Raw genomic sequence first — 17,611 nt, 5'->3', positions numbered from 1 at the left:
AGCGGAAAAGAGTGAGATCAGAAGAGGTAGAACTGAACTGAGAAACCCGGGGGGGAAAACCCAATTTATATCCAATGGATATAAAGACAATGGATCTTTACGCCATTGGGCAGTTTCAGTTTAATTTCTGTGAAAGAACACTTCCATAATTTTATAGTTGGAGTCACCACAACAGGAGGAACTGAATTGAAGGGTCACGGCATTAGGAAGGTTGAGAATCACGGTGACCTGTCCACCCCTCCCAAAATGGCCAACGATGGGCCTGGAGGGGGTGGGAAGGGGAAGGGCCTTAGGTAGGCGTGTCCACAACTCTGCTTCCCAACCATATTTTACACTATCACACCACTTCTGGGTTTTTTTCAAGCCTGAGGAATGTTTCAAGGGTTTCTCAATGGTAAAAATGTTGAGAAAAGCCTGCTCTGTGTTTTCATTCTCCGGTTTGGTTTATCTGACATGGATATCTGACCAAAGGAGCTTTTGACTCTCAAATGCTCATAATCCAGGGGAAATAGTTTCTTTGTGCAAATGTAATATTGAGAGAAATGCCAGTCAGCTTCTGACTGGCTTCGGGGCCCTCTTCAAACTAGACTTCAAAATCTTTAGGTCTTCAGCCATTTTGTCCAGCAGAAGTTAATTCACCTTGACCAAGGGAGTCCTTTTACAAGGCTGTGGGAAGAATGTTATTTATTACAGTTTTTTTATAGGGGAAAAACCCATCTCTATAAAATGCTTTGTTTATAAGTGTGTCCCAGGAACGGATCAAGGTAAGGAGACATATGCTAACTTTCAGCTTTCATTTAGAAATGTCTGGATTGTATTGCCACCAATAAAAAAAATAAAGCTCACCGTGATGGTCTCAAGCACCAAAACTCACACATGTGATTTGTTTATCTCCTTTTAGATGGTTAACGCTTCCTCTCCCAGAAAGACCAGCTAAGGACAAAAAAAACGAATCAAAGATTCTGTGCAGGGAAAGGAAACGGGAAAGAACTGGATTGTGGGCTGAATTTGGGAAATGCCCCAGAGGTTCTGAGGCAATGCTTGGGGAGGGTAGAGTGTGGGGAGGGAAGGGAGTAGGGTTATGATGTCTCTTCAGGACTTCCTTTCCTCCCCCCTAGATTCTAGGGTTTAGCAAAGAGTCTGCTGTCCAAGCTGCCAGTCCTTCCAGATGTATTGATCCCTGTAGTCTAGAGGCCCATTGTAATTCCAAGAGAACTTCAGGACCCACCAACCCACCGTGAATTTGGTAACCCTATGAGGATAGGGATGTGACTATATTTCAGGGCTGCACCGTTTCAATTAATGTAATGATATGGACAGCTGCTGGTATCAGATTGCAGGGACCTTCACAGTTCTTTCAAATAACTGAAGCCAATAGAGGAGAGGAGATACAAACTTGTTTCAGCCATGCTTGCCTGAATAGAGGTCAGGTAAGCATGATTGTCTAGTCCAAGAAGTCAAGGTTTTAGGAATTGAAGCAAGCATTTCTGAGCTTATCAGTACATAGCTTAGGTTGCATCCACACTCTGCAATGTCCCTTGAGAGATTTTATATTTAAATGCCAGCTTCTCAGACTCAATCCTGCAATGGCTCATCGTCACTTTCAGCAGGTAGCTGATGTCTAACCATAAGGAAAGCACTTCTCCTTTTAGCCTGCAACTCTGCTCTAAGCCTGAGCCTTCACCTCTATAATGGTGCAGGTATTTCTGGAGGGCTGGAAACTGGCAGCTGGCTTTCATTTGTTAGATCAGAGCTCTCAGCTGTAAGTCTTTTTGTGCTTGCATCTCCTCCTCTTGTTTGTCAGCTTCCACTGCCTCTGGCCCAGCTATACTAGTCGCTACCTCCTCTGAGGAGTCTTCAACATCACTGAGACCTGGCTGACCCACGATGATGAGATTGGTGGTTCTTCTCACTTGGAATAAAATCTGCAGTGTTACCAATTGAAATTGTTATAAATGGGACCATAAGATTTAATGCTAGGATTTTTTGCCAGCTCTTATGCAGTGGTGCTAAGGACCATCGAGCCACATCCAACTACAGGAGATCCCACGAGGTTTTAAATGCAAAAGACCAACCAACGTGTTTGGCCTTTGCCTGTCTTTGCGTAACACCCCTGGACTTCCATGGTGGTCTCCCATTCAAATACTAACCAGGGCCTGTGTTTAGTGTGGACGCCCATTCATTAGGCTCTTCTACTATTTCAAATGGCAGCGGGTACTGAATGCAGCTGCTAGAATCCTCACAGGAACAGCTTGAAGGGCTCGTGTCCAGCCAATGCTGAGGCAGCTGCACAGGTTGCCAGTTGAAGCCCAGATCAGGTTCAAGGTTTTAGTTTGGACCTTTAAGGCAGGAGAAGGAGAAGGAGAAGGAAGGAGAAGGAGAAGGAGAAGGAAGAAGGAGGAGAAGGAGAAGAGTTGGTTCTTATATGCCGCTTTTCTCTACCCGAAGGAGGCTCAAAGTGGCTTACAGTCACCTTCCCTTTCCTCTCCCCACAACAGACACCCTGTGAGGTGGGTGAGGCTGAGAGAGCCCTGATATTCCTCCTGGGTCAGAACAGCTTTATTAGGGCTGTGAAGAGAACAAAGTCACCCAGGTGGCTGCATGTGGGGGAGCGCAGAATCGAACCCGGCATGCCAGATTAGAAGTCCGCACTCCTAACCACTACACCAAACTGGCTCTGGGACCCACATACTTGACAGATTGCCACCTGCTTTATGCCCCCCGCAGTGTCTCTCGTTCTGCAGGTTCCAACTTTTGTGAAACAGAGTGTTGGACTGGATGAATCATTGGCCTGATTCAACCTGGCTTCTTGTGGCAATAGGGGATGGGCCTTTACTGGCCTCGTCCCCTTCAGCTGTCATGCCCACCACTGTTCTCTCCCCCCCCCCACACCTCCCTGGAACAGTAGGCTTCAACGTTGATCTCAATCCAGTGGCTTTCGTTTTTTCAAATAAGTCACGCTACAGTCAACACGCCTCTGCTCCTCTCCTACTCTCTAGACCAGGGGTAGTCAAACTGCGGCCCTCCAGATGTCCATGGACTACAATTCCCACGAGCCCCTGCCAGCTGGCAGGGGCTCGTGGGAATTGTAGTCCATGGACATCTGGAGGGCCGCAGTTTGACTACCCCTGCTCTAGACTACCCACACCCTGGTGAAGTGTCTCCCCCTTTTATCCTTTCCTTTGCTCCCTCCCCCCGGTATTTAACCCCATGTGTCTAATTACGGTTCCCACCCCTTTCTCTCTTCGTTTTGTATGTCTCTTTTCCCCACAGGTGTCTGCTGCCATCTCCTCTCTGTCTGGTGCTTCCTTGGGGAGCATAGGATGGGGTGTCGAGCTTTTTCCTCCCCTGTCCTTCTCTCCCCTCATGGCCGGGCAGGGTCTTCTCTCCAACTGCAAGGCTAACTTCTGGAGTTCTGGACCCACTGATGGACCTCCTGATAGCACCTGGGTTTTGGCCCAGGTTTTATGTGGGACTGGATGAGTCATTGGCCTGATCCAACATGGCTTCTCTTATGTTCTTATGCCCTTAATATACACACTGCTCTGAGCTCCATTAAAGGAAAAAGACAGGGCCAGTGGATTACTGACCTCATTAGCCAGATCTTCCCCAATTTGTGAGTCTGTATATTCCAATGATTTAGGGGGAAAGGACTATATAAGCAACTCTACTTTGGATTAAGAGCCCCTTGTGGTGCAGAGTGGTAAGGCAGCCGTCTGAAAGCTCTGCCCATGAGGCTGGGAGTTTGATCCCAGCAGCCGGCTCAAGGTTGACTCAGCCTTCCATCCTTCCGAGGTCGGTAAAATGAGTACCCAGCTTGCTGGGGGGGTAAACGGTAATGACTGGGGAAGGCACTGGCAAACCACCCCGTATTGAGTCTGCCATGAAAACGCTAGAGGGCGTCACCCCAAGGGTCAGACATGACTCGGTGCTTGCACAGGGGATACCTTTACCTTTACCTTTACTTTGGATTATTTGGGCCCTGATTCCTCAGGTGCACTCCAGTGTACATGAAGCCCACGGAACAAGTTTTCAAGCCTGCTCACCTTCTGCAAAATCAAGGACGTATTCCCCTAAAGAGGATGCAGAAAATTGCTTTACAGCATTGGGATGTGATACACTGCCACCCTCCTTCCTCTGGTCTTTCATTCGCTGTCCTCCGCCCTCCCGCTGCCCAGTTCTGACACAGTCAAGGGAACGGGCCAGCCGAGCACTCCTTTAGGAGCGGAAACGTTTAATGCAGATGGCCAAATTAGTTCCTTTTCCCGGATAAGCATTTAATTAAATCGCGGCATTTCGACAATGGGGAAGGTTCGAAAGGGGGGAAGCCACACCAGCCCACGCAGGCTAGCAGAACGTTATCGTTTCGATAATGGGGGGAAAGGCCAGAAGGGCTGAAATGCCCGTGTGATTATCTCCAAAGTCCTTGCTTGCTTTGGAAGCTCGTTTTAATGGATAGACCTGTCTCCTCCTGTCAATCAAGATCTGCCGGTGTGGTTTTTATAATGTCTCTATTATTAGACGCAAGATCCTTTTCAAAGTTAAGTAGACCCCCGGCGTGCGGAGTCACATGACGATTCCGCCGCTACAACCCGGCTTGCGTTTGTACTTCGATCGGGGATGCAATATAGTAAGAACGAACCGATTTGGGCTACGAATGAGGAAAGCGTTCCAAATTTCCCCCTCTGGATCCGTCTTCCTGAGCGTTGGTATTACAGGTACGGAAGACTATTGGAGGACATAACATTATCATACGTCTCGAATGGGACTCCTCGGGGTTGTTTGGCGAGACGCGGAGCCATTTGGAGTTCCCGTAAAGTTTTGTTCCGTGTTTGACCCCCCGCGGGAGGAATTTTGAAGTTTACTTCAACTTTGCTTGAAATAAGATTCTCTTCTCTGCTTTCAGAAGCTGGGGGAAGTGATGGATCCTGCCCCTCTGAGTGGCAGTGTTTCCTAAGGGGGTCCAGCCTCCCCAGAGATTGATGGTGTAGCATATAATGAGGAGCTGATAAACCATAACATATAAACAGCCACCTAGAATCATAGAGTTGGAAGGAACCCCCTGGGTCATCTAGTCCAACCCCCTGCACTCTGCAGGACACTCACAACCCTCTCGCTCACCCACTGTCACCTGCCACCCCCTTGAACCTTCACAGAATCAGCCTCTCTGTCAGATGGTTCTCCAGCCTCTGATTAAAAATGGAGAACCCACCACCTCCTGAGGAAGCCTGTTCTACTGAGAAACCGCTCTGATTGTCAGGAACTTCTTCCAGAGGTTGAGAAGGAATTTCTTTTGAATTAGTTGCATCCCATTGGTTCTCGTCCGTCCCTTCGGGGCAAGAAAGAACAACTCTGCTCCATCCTCTACATGGCAGCCTTTTAGATACGTTAAAATGGTCATCAGATCCCCTCTCAGTCGTCTCCTCTCCAGGCTAAACAGACCGAGGTCCCCCAGCCTTTCCTCCTACCTCTTGGTCTCCAAACCCCTCACCAAAATTGTTGCCCTCCTATGGACACGCTCCAGTTTGTCTACAGAACTACCTAAAACACTTCTGTCAAATACACGGGAAAGGAAGGAGAGAGGAGGACAAAATCTCATCCCTAAAGGATCTATTATTGGGGCTTTAGCAAGGAGGCCGGCATTGTTCAGCGATGTTTTTAGGCCCTGAGCATAGGCCGAAAAGGGCGCATGGATTAAGGCTCTTGGGTGTGTGCGATTTTCCAAAACGATCCAAGTGTGAAGGATAAATCCAGATCTCTTCCACAACGCCGACCTCTCAGGAGACCGAATAAAAGACTGCAGAAGGAGCATTACGACATTGGCAGTGTCAACACAGGAGGAGCTGGGGCTCAGTGGGACCGTTTATGCACTGGGAACTTCACTGCCCCAGCTCCCGTACAGGAGCAAAAATCTGGGGCAGATGAGGAGCACCGTGCCAAATGCTCCCCTGTGTGGGTACAGGAAGAGGTGGGGCTACCTGCTATGACTAAAACTCCAGCCTGCAGCCCAGCATGAAACCTCCAGTGCATAAACGGTCTGGGAAAGCCTCTGTTTGACATGCAGGAAGTCCCAGGTTTGATGGTGGATGCAGCTGTGAAATCAGATGGCGAATAACGCTGGGCCGGAACGCAACGTTAGGCATAAACTGAGCAAGGATATCAGCCTTAATACAAAATGCCGACTAGTCAACCCCATTGTCTTCCCCATAACAACCTATGGATGCAAAAGCTGGACCCCGAAGGAGGAAGACAGGAGGAGAATAGATGCTTTCGAGTTATGGTGTTGGAGACGAATGCTGCGAATCCCATGGACAGCCAGAGTTACCAACAAGATAGTTTTAGAGAGGAGCAAACCAACTATGTCATTAGATGGGAAGATATTGTGGCTAAAGCTCACTTACTTTGGACACATCCTGCGATCAGACTCGCTAGAAAAATCATTAATGCTCGGCACGGTCAGTGGCAAAAGGAAACGTGGTCGCCAAAGGATCTGCTGGCTCGACACGATCAAAGCTGATACAGGGATGACCATGAACCAACTGAGAGAAGTGGTGATTGACAGAGACAAATGGAGAAAACTTTCCTATAGAATCGCTGAAGGTTGGACACGACTGAACGGATAACGTCATCATCATCATCATCTCCACTCAAAAAGGACAAGGTGGTAGGGGATGTGAAATACCTCTGGCAGAGATTTGGAGTGTTGCTGCCAGTATGAGAAGGCAATCCTGACCTTAACAGAACAAGGAACTGATTCAGCATAAGGCAGTTCCGTGTTCATGTCTGCATCACACTTAAAGTAAAGGTAAAGGTATCCCCTGTGCAAGCACTGAGTCATGTCTGACCCTTGGGGTGACGCCCTCTAGCGTTTTCTTGGCAGACGCAATATGGGGTGGTTTGCCAGTGCCTTCCCCAGTCATTACCGTTTTACCCCCCAGCAGCAAGCTGGGTACTCATTTTACCGACCTCGGAAGGATGGAAGGCTGAGTCAACCTTGAGCCGGCTGCTGGGATTGAACTCCCAACCTCATGGGCAAAGCTTTCAGACGGCTGCCTTACCACTCTGCGCCACAAGAGGCTCTTGCATCACACTTATGGGACTCAATTAGACTTTTCTACTGGTATCTATTGGGGTAGTCATCTTCAATTTCCCTTTGAATTGCCCTCTGACAGCCCGGATTCTGACTTCTGCACCAATAGGGTTTGGGATCTAAAGTTGGACCCAATGCAGTGCAACCCAGATTCCATCAATGGGCAGCAGGATCCTCTGACTGGGGCCATTCTGCACATGTTGGATAATGCACTTTGAAAACACATTAGAAGTAGATGATCCTGTTCCGCACAGGAAAATCCAGCTGCAAAAGCACATTGGAAGTGCATTATCCAACTGGTGCAGAATGGAACTAGCTAAATAGGAGAAAAAATAACTGAGATTGAAAGTTATGTTAATTAGGCACTAGCCTCAAGTAGTTTGAGATTCTGGTTCTCACTTTCTGGGATCTTTGTATCTGTGAGATTGCCTCCTTCCCAATGTCCCCCAAAGGAAACTCAGATCTAGCAAGCAAAACTTGCTCAAGATCCCCGGCCCCAAAGAGTTTAAATAGGCTTGGTCTGATGAACCATTCTACCCCTTGCAGGAGCTGAGACAATTCCCCAGTGCCTGAAAAATGTCGTTCCACCAGGCCTATAGCTGAGGCCTGAAACGACACCGAAACTCTGGCCTCCCTGCCCAAATGTCCCAAATTATCCACCACCAAACTTATGTTTCTATTGCCCCGTTTCCCTAGAACAGTGGTTCTCAACCTGGGAGTCGAATGACCCTTTCACAGGGGTCGCGGCAGGAGTGCGCCATCCACACAACAGTCTTGCAGGGTAGAGCGTTCGTCTGTCTGGAGCAGCTGAAAAGAGCGAGATGGGCATGGTGGGACAAGAGGCAGAACTGAACTGAGAAACCCCAGGGGGAAAACCAATTTATAGACAATCCTGAACCATGGATCTTCACGCCATTGGTCAATTTTGGTTTAATTTCTGGGAAAGAGCCCTTGCATAATTTTATGGCTGGGGGTCACCACAACATGAGGAACCGTAATAAGGGTCGCGGCACTAGGAAGGTTGAGAACCACCACCCTAGAAAGAAGAAGGCACCTTCCGTAAAGATTTGAGTTTAAACTGAAATAGAAATGATATTTTAGGATGGATTGCTATGGTGTCATTCTAGTGTCGATACAATTTTTGTTACCCGCCTTGAGCCTTTAAGTCTCATTGCATACGGCACTGGTCAGACCACACCTGGAGTATTGTGTGCAGTTCTGGAGGACTCACTTCAAGAAGGACGTAGATAAAATTGAAAGGGTACAGAGGAGAGCGATGAAGATGATCTGGGGCCAAGGGACCAAGCCCTATGAAGATAGGTTGAGGGACTTGGGAATGTTCAGCCTGGAGAAAAGGAGGTTGAGAGGGGACATGATAGCCCTCTTTAAGTATTTGAAAGGTTGTCACTTGGAGGAGGGCAGGATGCTGTTTCTGTTGGCTGCATAGGAGAGGACACACAGTAATGGGTTTAAACTTCAAGTACAACGATATAGGCTAGATATCAGGAAAAAAAATGTTCACAGTCAGAGTAGTTCAGCAGTGGAATAGGCTGCCTAAGGAGGTGGTGAGCTCCCCCTCACTGGCAGTCTTCAAGCAAAGGTTGGATACACACTTTTCTTGGATGCTTTAGGATGCTTTGGGCTGATCCTGCATTGAGCAGGGGGTTGGACTAGATGGCCTGTATGGCCCCTTCCAACTGTATGATTCTATGATTCTATGATTCTAAGGTTGAGTGAGAAATAAACAAAAGTTTACTGACTGACTTGGTAAGTACAACAACACTGGAACTGTGACAAAATAATGTTTTAATTGGATCAAGACAAGTAAATTGGGACTGTTCTCATGGCCATCAATTGGTTAGTCTCCCTCTCTTTGTAGTTCTACGGGTGTGTTTTCTCTTCCTAGTTTTTCTGTTCTGTATTTTGGCTAGGTCAATAAAGTTGTTTTCGGTCTAAATGTCTTTCCCCTTCCTCCTTCCTTTCCTTTCCCGGGGAGATTTATTGCACTAGCTTGGGAACTGTATATCCTGGTGAAAAGTGCTGTCAACTCACAGATGACTCATGGCTACCCTGCAGCGTTTATGGGACAAAAGAAATTCAGAGGTGGTTTGCCACTGCCTGCCTACACAATACAGATCTGGTACTCTTTGAGGTCTCCCATCCAAATCTTAAACAAGGCTGACCCTATTTCGCTTCCAAGATCTGAAGAGATTGGGCTAAACTGGGCCATCCAGGGCTGAAATGTGTATATACAACTTGGTCGGTTTAGCCTGGAGAGGAGATGATTGACAGGGGATCTGATAGCCATCTTCAGGTATTTAAAAGACTGCCATGTAGAGGATGGAGCAGAGCTCTTCTCTCTTGCCCCGGAGGGACAGACCAGAACCAATGGGATGAAATTAATTGAAAAGAAATTCTGTCTAAACATCCGGAAGAAGTTCCTGACAGAGCGGTTCCTCAGAGGAACAGGCTTCCTCGGGAGGTGGTGGGTTCTCCATCTTTGGAGATTTTTAAACAGAGGCTGGAGAGCCATCTGACGGAGAGGCTGATTCTGTGAAGGTTCAAGGGGGTGGCAGGTGACAGTGGATGAGCGAGAGGGATGTGAGTGTCCTGCATAGTGCAGGGGGTTGGACTAGATGACCCAGCAGGTCCCTCCCAACTCTATGGTTCTATGATTCTAACTCAAATGATCTGTCATTTGTTAATGACCAATATTAGCTGTTATGTATGAGGACTCTTGCCACTCTTGTGGCGCAGAGTGGTAAGGCAGCCGTCTGAAAGCTCTGCCCATGAGGCTGGGAGTTCAATCCCAGCAGCCGGCTCAAGGTTGACTCAGCCTTCCATCCTTCCGAGGTCGGAAAAATGAGTACCCAGCTTGCTGGGGGGTAAACTGTCATGACTGGGGAAGGCACTGGCAAACCACCCCGTATTGAGTCTGCCATGAAAACGCTGGAGGGCGTCACCCCAAGGGTCAGACATGACTCGGTGCTTGCACAGGGGATACCTTTACCTTTACCTTTTATGAGGATACTATGCAAATGACAGCTGCTAAAAGAAACCAATCAAAACTTCTTAATTATGACTTTATGAACCTATCTATGTTAAGGGCCAATCAGGGCTCTTGGCAGACTCCTCAAAATGTATATAAGTTCATGATTTTCCCCAGTTGTTGTTCAGTGTTTGGTAGGTGATGGATTGAATAAAGAACCGTGTTTTCGAAGGACTTCGGCATCTGCGTTTGCTGAACCCACCGACTTGTTAATAACCATGAGCTGAGAAAAGGGCAAAACGGGAACCAATGAGTCATAATTACGTTTAAAATAATTGCGATGGGCAGACAAGAAAGGAGGGAGGGGGGAGCTACCTAAAGTATATAATCACTCTTGGAATGTTCTGGAGCCAACCCTGCCAGATGGCAATGGATAAAAATAATCACACGGTGAGAAATTTCTTGTGAGGGGCATCTCTAATTGAATCATTAACTTGTGTGTCTAATTTCTACAATTAACTGCTTTGTGTTTAGCATTAGAGAGACTTATTTGTGCGCACAAGAAAAGAGCTGCCCTGCTTTTTACTACCCAAAGGAGTCTCAGTGTGGTTTACGATCGCCTACTCTTCCTCGCTCCACAACAGACACCCTGTGAGGTACGTGGGGCTGAGTGAGCTCTGGGAGAACTGTCCCTGGCCCAAGGTTACCCACCTGGCTGCATGTGGAGGAGGAATGAGGAATCAAAACCGTTGTTCCAGATTAGAGGCTGCCACTGTTAACCACTACACTACACTGGCACAGGGATGGCTTGCTTATGCCAGTTTGTGAGGAAATTATGCTGTTCTCATCCATTCTCGCTTGCTTTTACACTGTCACCAGCTCACTGCTGCCTTTGTTGTACTTTGTGGCCAAAGGGTAATTTGGATGTTAGTAGCAATTTTCCGGCGAACGAACCGGTCAGTCCTAGAGGAGATCAGCCCTTACTGCTCCTTAGAAGGCCAGATCCTGAAGATGAAACTCAAATACTTTGGCTACCTCATGAGAAGGAAGGACTCCCTGGAGAAGAGCCTAATGCTGGGAGCGGTTGAGGGCAAAAGAAGAAGGGGATGATAGAGAATGAGGTGGTTGGATGGAGTCACTGAAGCAGTCGGTGCAAACTTAAATGGACTTCGGGGAATGGTAGAGGACAGGAAGGCCTGGAGGATCATTGTCCAGGGGGTCGCGATGGGTCGGACACAACTTCTCACCTAACAACAACAACAACAACAACAACAACAACAAGCAATTTTCCTTTTCCCAAACTTGCAGCCAGAGTGAAATTCTAACTCCAGAACACGAGAAGAGCATTGCAGGATCAGATCAGCAGCCCATCTACTCCAGCATCCTGTTTCACAAAGTGGCCAATCCATTTGTCTACAGGTCCAACGACAGGGCACAGAGACACAGAAGCCAAGGACTCCTCGTGATATCTAGGACATAAGAAGAGCCCCACTGGATCAGCCCGGTGGTCCATCCAGCCTGGAATCCTGCCTCAGGAGCCAACCAGCTCCTACACATTGTAGCTGTGAATTAACAAAAGCTGTGGACGGTTTGCCAATACAATCCATGGTGTGAGCGTCATCCTTAGCCCGACTGCATGCCTGCAAGTTAAAAATAAGGAAATCATTTACTTTTTGGACTCGATAAGAGTTTGCATCAAACGTTATTAATGATAGCTCTTTTGCTTATTACAGAAGATACAGATTTGTTTTTAAGGACTTTTGAATGTTCTTTGTAGAGGTAAGGTGGAATTCATTTTGATTTTGAAATTTAATCTTCTTAATTTCGACAGGGCTTATTTGTCACACGTTGTCATTGCACAGGGAGCTGCTACTGAGGAAGTGGTTTCGTTCAAAAACGGGGCAGGAACCTAAGACCTTGTTCCGGCGATCTCCATAGTTTTTGTTGAATTGTGAGTTTTTGTTTAATAGTTTTTGTTGAATTGTGAGTTTTTGTTTAATAGTTTTTGTTGAATTGTTTTGTTTAATAGTTTTTGTTGAATTGTTGAATTGTTTTTTCCTTGTATGACTTCAAGGAAAATATTTAAGTCCCAAAGAAAGTTACCCTCGTTTTTCAGCACCTTTTTTCACACTGGAAAAGCCTTCCTCGGCTTATACGCGGGTATCTACAGTAATTGAAATAAAACCCTGCTCCAGCCAGCCAATTGCTGCGTTGCTTTTTGCAAATGTCTACTGCAAGCTGAGCTTGCTCTGGCAGCTTGTAGGACATCAACGGTTTGACTGAGGGACTCTGATCTTTTTTTTCCCTTTGGTCTTCAATGGCAAAAGGAATGACAATGCTGGATGGGAGAGCCTGTCATGATGGAGCATTTCCCACCCTCGGCTTATATGCAAGTCAATAAATTTGCCCAGATTTCGTGGCAAAATTAGGTGCCTCGGTTTATATGCTGATCAGCTAATATGTGAGTATATATGGTATCTCACTATTTTTAAAAGGTGCGGAAATCCCCTTAGTCCCCTTGGAGAAAATGGCTGCTTCGGAGGTGGACTTGGCATTATACCATAGCGGGGTCCTTTCCCTACCCAAACCCTGCTTTTCCTAGTCTCCAGGAATTTCTCCATCCAGAACTGGCAGAAATGAGCAATAGGTAGGGCAGAGCAATCCATCAAGCCTATCAAAAGACAGCTCTTCTTCTGTTCTTACTGGAAATGTATCTTTTACGCGTATAATGTGGGGGAGGGAAAATCCTTCCTGCTGTTTTCAGACTGCACCATTGCTCTTAAAGGCAGAGAAAGAATATCTGATGGTTTCCAGGAAGTAGCTTCCCTGTGAAGTTGTTCTTCGTGGCCTAAATATTTTTTTTTTTTTATGATTTTCGCAGAATTACAGCAGGGCAGGCCTGTTGTCAAGCGGGCATAATGTATGAAAATGGCAACCCAGATTCCTACATTGTCCTCTTTCCACTTTCAAGCTCAGACGGCGTCTAGGTGCGGCATCCTACCGGCAAGCACATTTTCTTTGATCAAGGCGGAATTAGCGATTTGAGTGATAAATATAACATCAACGGTGACTTCTCCCTTTTGTCTGCTCTGTGTGAATCTTTCAGCGAGGCACTTCTGTTCAGCCAAAACAAAATTATCTTACTCTATTTCCCCACCGCTGCCACCACTTTGTTTTATGGGGCATTGCTGAGTGAAGCCTTTATGGTCAGAAGAACTCAAAGTTATAGGCCAAGTTTCCATGAAGAGGTTAACTTGTGCCTGGATTGAACCGATTCAGTTTGATATGCCCACCATAGGGAGTGAAGGCTCGTTTTAACCCATTGCGGGAAAGAAATACAATTCTATACCTGGCGTCAAAGAATTGAGGCTTTTGAACTCTGGTGCTGGAGAAGACTCTTGCGAGTCCCTTGGACTGCAAAGCGAACAAACCGGTCAGTCCTAGAGGAGATCAGCCCGGACTGGTCCTTAGAAGGCCAGATACTGAAGATGAAACTCGAATACTTTGGCCACCTCATGAGAAGGAAGGACTCCCTGGAGAAGAGCCTAATGCTGGGAGCGATCGAGGGCAAAAGAAGAAGGAGACGACAGAGAACGAGGTGGCTGGATGGAGTCACTGAAGCAGTCGGTGCAAACTTAAATGGACTTCGAGGAATGGTAGAGGACAGGAAGGCCTGGAGGATCATTGTCCATGGGGCCACGACGGGTCGGACACAACTTTGCAACTAACAACAACAACAACAACAACCACACCTGGCCAAAGGATTCTTTCAAGATACCATTTTAATAGCTGCAGCAACAAAAAAGGTGACATTGACCAATTATGCATGGGAGTGGCCATGCCGTGCTGCTCCTAGTTGCTAGCAGTGGGGTAGCATGCTCCGCTGCATACAGAGAACATATGGGGGAAGGACTCCCCTGGCGCATGCAGATCACCCCAACATTGTGCATATGGGAGGGCCCGCCGCACTGTTGGGGTGGGAGAACGTCCTAGTCAGATCCGCGGCTCTGAAAAGCTGGCAGGGGCATTTGGGTTCCCTGAAGGGATACCATCAGTTGGGGGAGGAGCTGGGCCCAAGGCTCAGTGCTTCCGTTATGCACAGGGCTGGTCCAGCAGGGCCAAGGATGGTGACCACAGCTTCACAGGGAACCTGGAAGCATCCACTTTGCCTTACTGTGGGCTATACAGGGCCCTGATCCGTGCCAGGGCCAGGATCAGGATGGCGTCGACATTGTGCACAATTAGGGATTAGCCCCACTGCACAGCCACAGCCACTCTGGACTACCCACCCTGTGCATAATTGGTAATTGTGACTCATGTCCAAAATCCAGCATCTCCGACCTGCTTTGGACCCAGTCCTATATACATTCAGAATAACACACCCAGTTTAGGTCATTATCTAATTAACCACTCTGTACATAGCTTGATAACCATTGTCCAATTAGCTCATGACATATTACCCAGCTTCCTGGCCTGTTTAGAGTTTTTCCCTGGCCAGGCAAGCTGCCAGGCACCTTGCAGATATTTTAGCCTGTATCAGAGTTACTACAGCACATCTTTAGTCTGCACAAAGCTCACTTTCCATTTCTTTCATGGTAAAAAGGTAAAGGTAAAGGTTTCCCCTGTGCAAGCACCGAGTCATGTCTGACCCTTGGGGTGACGCCCTCCAGCATTTTCATGGCAGACTCAATACGGGGTGGTTTGCCAGTGCCTTCCCCAGTCATGACCGTTTACCCCCCAGCAAGCTGGGTCCTCATTTTACCGACCTCGGAAGGATGGAAGGCTGAGTCAACCTTGAGCCGACTGCTGGGATTGAACTCCCAGCCTCATGAGCAAAGCTTTCAGACGGCTGCCTTACCACTCTGCGCCACAAAAGGCTCTTAGAGGTAGAATGGTATTTCATGGTAGAATGCTTTAAAAGAGGGGAAACCAGTGATGGTCACTCCATCAAGATCTTCGGAGGGGCTTGCGATGACACAAGAAGAGCAGTGCTGCATAAAACTAAAGGTCCACCTGGCCCAGCATCTCGTCTCCCCCAAAGGCCAATCAAGTGCCCTTTAAGGTCGGCCCAAAAGGAAGAGCAGAAACAGCAAAGCCTTTCGAGGCTATGGTGGCCTCTAAGTGGGACATGGAATCCTGTTAGAATTACACTTGCCAATAAGAATATCATGTGGAACCTGATCAAAAGTCTTACTGAAATCAAGGTAAACAATGTCCGCAGCATTCCCGTGTTCTAGCAAGGTAGTAACTTTCTCAAAAAAAAAGAGATAAGGTTAGTCTGACTTGATTTGTTCTTAAGAAAGCCAAGTTGACTCTTAGCAATTACAGCCATCTGCTCTAGCTGCTCAAGGACCGACTGTTTGATGATATGTTCTAAATGTTTACTAGATATTGTTGTCAAAGTGATGGGTTCGTAGTTACCCAGATCCTCCTTTTTCCCCTTCTTGAAGATGGGGGCAACATTTGCCCTCCTCCAATCTTTTGGCACTTCACTTGTTCTTCAAGAATTGCCAAGAATAATGGACAGAGGCTCAGAAATTACATCATTATTGTATCATTATTATTTTATTTTGGGGAAGATGTAAACTCTGGAAGAAATGCAGTATGTGGTATATAATCTTAGGGCGAGATTAAAAAAAAACATGACATTTATTGTCAAATATAAATTTTATGCCCACCCCCCCGCTCCCTAGTAGTTCTGCAATATGTAGCATTTTTTTCTGTTTAAAAAAAATTCTATTAAAAAAAAGAAAAAGAAACACTGGGCTAAAAATACAACTTTACGCCATTCGTCTTCCTCCATGAAATAAATCACAAATTTACATTTGGAAGGAAATGATGTTAAAGGCAGCTTTCCAAATTCCGTATTCTTATGACACCCGATAACAAATGGGTTCTGTGCCAGAGATCAGCAAATTTTATGGCCGCTCTGATGCTCGGAACTCCATCTGCTTCTCAAACGCAACGTGAGCGCAAGGAAAAGATTGCTAGTCTCAGAGCGCCATGTCAAACTTCACTTTGCACGTTAGAATTCCCAGCAGGTCTTTTTTATTAGCCCTTTTCCTTGCTCAAAAATGCCGCTCGCCCAATCTGTACTCTATCATGGCAATTCTACATCCTGTATATCCACCCACTTTGGAGAGCCAGTGTGATGTCGTGGTTAAGAGTGACAGTTTCTAATGTGGAGAGCCAAGTTTGATTCCCCACTCCTCCAGTTCCCCTAAATAAAATGGATGCTTTGGAAGGTGATCTCTGAGGCATTGCAGCCCACTTAGATCGCTGTCCTCCCTATACTCCATCCCACAATTTCCAGGAGTTTTATGGGTGCCCAATAGGGTGCCAGCCTGGTGTAGTGGTTAGGAGCGTGGACTTCTAATCTGGCGAGCCGGGTTTCATTCCCCGTTCCCCCACATGCAGCCAGCTGGGTGACCTTGGGCTCAACACAGCCCTGATAGAACTGTTCTCACATAGCAGACCTGTCAGGGATCTGTCAGCCCCACCTGCCTCACAGGGTATCTACTGTGGGGAGAGGAAGGGAAGGCGACTGTGAGCCGCTTTGAGACTCCTTCGGGCCGAGAAATGCAGGGTATAAAAAAACAGCTCTTATTTCAACCAATATGCATAGTGAATGCACGTGAAACAGCCTAATATTGGATCAGACCACTGGTTCATCAACTTGTTAACCAGGACTGGAAGCAGCTATCCCGGGTCCCAGGCAGAGGTCTTTCCTAATCACCTGCTATCTGGTCCTTTCAACTAAGATTGTCAGAGCTTGAACTTGGCACCTTCTGCTGGAAACTTTGCCATTTGAGGCAGGGAGGGACCTCCATGGAGTATAATGCTATGGAGTCCACCCTCCAAAGCAGCCATTTTCTCCAGTGGAGCTGATCTTTGTCACCTGGAGATGAGCTGTAAAACTAGGGGATCCCCAGGTCCCACCTGGGTACTGGCATCCATATTCCAAGCCATTGCTGGTGTGGCAGAACCACCTGTCAGCTTAACAGATGCCAAGCCTGTGGGCCCTGTTCCAGCCCTCCACCCTTTCCCTGGTGCAACTGACTGCAACACCCCTTCCCGAGGGACAGTGAGACCACTCAGCTAGGTTCCTGGTGTTCTTGAGTCAATACCATCAATCTTTGGGTCCTACCTGGAGAGTTGGCAGCCATCCAGTTTTGCCTGATTTTCCTCCCCTGGGCCCTCCCAACACACTAGTAGTACCCGAGCGGGGAGACTAGGTGGTCCAGAGCACAAGCCACTGTGTTATGTGCAAAACTCAAGTTTATTGAACTATTAACACTCAGATAAATTTACACTCCCTCCAGCGCACCACATGACCTCAAGTCACAGCACTTATACATGCTCCAGGCATGAACTTAATGGATGCCTAAATGCACTCCTCTTTCCCTACACTCCATGTGGAAGAGGGGGAGAAGCTCCTGTGGCCACTTGCCTGCCAGTCTCACCGCCCACCTTCTTGGTAGCTGCTTCTCTGGTGGCCAGGCCCTGGCCTTCTCTCTGGAGAGAAGATCTGC

The sequence above is a fragment of the Paroedura picta genome, chromosome 6 (genome assembly GCF_049243985.1).
Source record: "Paroedura picta isolate Pp20150507F chromosome 6, Ppicta_v3.0, whole genome shotgun sequence".
Lineage (NCBI taxonomy): Eukaryota > Metazoa > Chordata > Lepidosauria > Squamata > Gekkonidae > Paroedura > Paroedura picta.
Note: the sequence above shows the minus strand (reverse complement) of the source record.